Source organism: Podarcis pityusensis (genome assembly GCF_964106645.2).
Source record: "Podarcis pityusensis genome assembly, chromosome: 3".
In the NCBI taxonomy this organism is placed as follows: Eukaryota; Metazoa; Chordata; class Lepidosauria; order Squamata; family Lacertidae; genus Podarcis; species Podarcis pityusensis.
Window position 1 is genome coordinate 29,930,659 of NC_138026.1, and position 3,660 is coordinate 29,934,318.

The 3,660-nt window shown below is 48.3% G+C and overlaps 1 long non-coding RNA gene across 2 annotated transcripts in view; it reads left to right on the top strand.

Moving 5' to 3' along the window:
* The window catches only part of LOC308472852, a 360,690-nt gene that overhangs the window by 291,302 nt on the left and 65,728 nt on the right, over positions 1-3,660 (top strand). The gene's annotated exons all lie outside the window — the stretch shown is intronic.

Below are 3,660 nucleotides of genomic sequence, written 5' to 3' on the forward strand. Positions count from 1 at the left end.
TCCCTGCCATTTTTTGGTTTTTACTGGCCCTTCTCATTGACGGCCTGACACAGAGATTAAACAGCAAAAGTCTTTCCAGCCATGAAGATAAGTAGCAGAAAAATTGACACCAAATTAATTTCCATGGGTCAGACTGCACAAGAGCAGGGCCAATATAAAAGGCAGTGGCAGCAGATCCAGCTCTGGTCACTACAGGCTATGAATTTTGTGTATCTCTTCCAGCTTTAAAAATAATAATATTTTAAATAGTTAAATTTTAAGTTTTACGGCTGTATTAAGAGATCTTTTGCTGCTTTGAGCAAACTCATAGAACTTCTGTGATCTACAAAGAGAGAAAATCATTGCACTTCATGTTCTAGCCTAATCTGATGATAATGATAATGATGATGATGATGATGATGATAATAATTTATACCCCACCGATCTGACTCGGTTTTCCCAGCTGCTCTGGGCGGCGTCCAACAAAGTATTAAAAATACAATAAAACATCAAGCATTAAAACTTCCCTAAACAGGGCTGCCTTCAGATGTCTTCTAAAATATGCATTGCTTTTATTCCTTGACTAGGGTCTGCCCCACTGCTTACTTTGCTCATCAGTTCCCTCCCCTACCCACTCTACCCTTGTGGGGTCCTGTGCACCTTCTGCCAAGAAAACCGAAGAAAGTAGCTTATTTCTCTCATTTGTCCTCCTTTTCCTCTTGCTCCCACAGCAGCATCATGGGCTGGGGAGGGGGAGACTTCCTCCCCTTCATTCCCCTCCTTCCACAAGCGGCAGCAGTGATAGGGGCTTGAAGGGCCGCTTAAACCTCCCCCTTTTTGTCTCATGCCGCCATGACCGCTGTGCATCTAGAGGCCAGCCAGCGCTTCTGTGCGCCTATCTCATCCCTGGCCACTTGAGGCTGTCCATTCACCACCTCTGGCCATGCTGTAGTTCATAGCACCACCTGTTGGTGACCAAGAAAACCACACCATGACGACACAAACATTGTTATTATAAAGTAAGATCATTTTTATAACTTGCTTTGTTTTTTTTTGTTTTTAAAGCTGAAAAAAGTGAAGGATTATTAACTTCAGTGAAAGAAAGCGACAAGGGAATGGTTTCTCCCTCCCTCACCTTCAGGGTGGCTCACTACTTTTAAAGGGCTAAGCCAAAGTGGTTAGTAGAAAACATCCTGAGCTCTTTTCCTTTAAGTTGCTGGGTGCTGATGGATTCTGCCACAGGGTAAGACTACAATTTAAACCCCACTTAACTGGGAGTACGCCCCCAATGAATTTGGTAGGGCTTCGGAATAAACATGGTAAAGGTTGTGTTGTAAGCCCATTTATCCCAGAAAAAGCAGGGCTTTTACAGCTATTCTAGTATGATGTTGCCAAGTTGTTGTTGTTGTTGTTGTTGTGTAGCAGCGCCCCTGTGCATATAGTGGAGAGGGGAAGCAGACGAGCGCATTCCGAAAGGGAACTAGGTGTGTCTGGGTGATTAATGGACCCTCCTTGCTGTGGCAAGTGAATGAGAAGGCCTTGAAGTTTGTTTAAGGGAAATTACCATAGACACAGCCAGAGAATGAGAAAAATAACCAAGCAGAGACTGGGTTTTCTTTTCTTTGATGGGGTAGCTATGTATAGGGCTGCAATCATGCTGATCACCTTACACTGTGTTGCTCAGGGGCAGAAGCTGCTGGCTGAATTTTTTTTTAGGGGTGCAATGTTTCAAAAAGTACAATCCCTGACACCCGCAAAGTTGTTGAGATTTTGAGCAAATTCCCCCTATGGCATTTTTACACCCCAAAGCCATGACATTTCCTGACATATGGCGAGCGTGAATTTTGGGGACTCTCCTTCCTGGTGCTGCGATCCTGGGTGGGTGGACTGCCCGGAGGCGCCCTTACAGGTCAAAAGTAGTCATTCAGCCACTAGCTCTCCGAGTGTAAAATAGCTCAATTGGTAGGGCTTGAAACTCTGAATCTCAGGGTTATGGGTTTGAGCCCCACATCCGGCAAAAGATTCCCGCACTGCAAGAGGCTGGACCAGATCACCCTTCCAACTCAGTGATTCTATGAGAAGAAGCTGAGCATCCCATCTCTATGGGTTTGTGTGGAAGCAGGAGTGCCAGTTTGGCCTCACCACCGTGGGTGCCTGGGGCTGTGTGTGCGCCATGCAGTGTGCATGATCCTGGCGCCAAAATGTGTGGGTGCCCGGCCCCTTCACGGGGAATTTTGTGGGTCCTCGGGCACCTAGGGAGCAGGCACCTATGTGTGGAAGCTTCCCCGGGTGAACATCTACCTACCATGTAACTGCCACTGGGAAATTTTATGTCAAGTGTTGTATTGCAGTATACTTGGCACGGATTGTTGCATTCCAATGATCATTTGGGGTGGGGAAGTCAGGCTTTTCATTATAACATTTCGACGTTTATATAACCAAGTTCTTCATTTAAAAAAAAAAAAGAGGAAACCCTCGATGAAGAGATGCACGAGGATGCCGGGAGGAGAGAGAAAGAGAAAATCCCCTCCAAACACACTGCAAACTGAGGCTTAAACGGAAACAACCAGAGGTCAATGCAACGCCACAACTTGTCACTAGCTGTAGTAGCAGCAGCAGCAGCCACGGCTCACAAAAGCTCCTATTTCACAGCTCGCGCTGCGGAAGGATATTTTACCTTGTTTACCCTGCAGCCGGCTCATTGAGTGAGTGGAAAGAGGGGAGGGAGAGGGTTGGGCAGGCTTTGCTCGTGTGATTGGCGCCTCTCCGGCTCAATGGGGAGGCACCTCGGGGCTCGGGGCGGGCCCTCTCCGCGGAGCCAGTCGGCTCTGCGGCGGCGGGGACTGGGCAGGCAGTCAGTCTCTTAGCCAGCCAGCCAGCCTGCTCGCCTGCCTGTGCGCTCCGGGTCGGCGTAAATGCGCTGGAGCTGCTGCAGCCGCCGCCGTGTGTGACACCCAGTAAGTAGAGACGCAGCGAGAGAATTCCCAGCGCACGTAAGTAGCTATTAATACATGGTGGGGAGATGATGCCTTGCTGAAAGGGATTGGCTCGGCCATCCCTTTCCCTCCCTACCTCCTCCTCCTACCTCCAGGAATTAAGAGAGATCGACGCCTGAAATAACTGAGTATATATACATATATATATATATATATTCTACACACACGCACATATTCAACGTGCATCTTTAAAGTAGCAGCATCTCCTCCGCATCTCAGGACTCTCAAAAGGAGGGACAAAGAGGAAACCGGCGAAAGGAGGTCTCCTCTCTTGCAGAGCTACTATTGTTAAGTATTCGCCTTTCATGCTGCTGCTTCTTTTGCATCATCATCACCATCATCATCATCGCCGCTGCAGGCGCGTCGCGCTCCAGGATTTGCTGAAAAGCGAAGGGATTTTCTCCCCCCACTCTAGTTGGAGATAAATAAGCAAATCAGCCCCACGCGAAATGGAAGAGAATTGATCCGCGCCTGTCCTTGATTGCACTTTTTGTCTGATCAAAGGAAACACACGCGAGGGAGGGCGCGCGCACACGAGAGCAGTCGTCGCGGGCGCGTGGATCTTCGCGCACCTCTCTCTTTCCCGGTGGTGACGGTGCCTTTCAATTTAGGAACATTTTCCCTCCCGCAAAAGGAAGAAAAAAGAGAGAGAGAGGAGTAAAGAAATCGATGACCAAATAGCGTC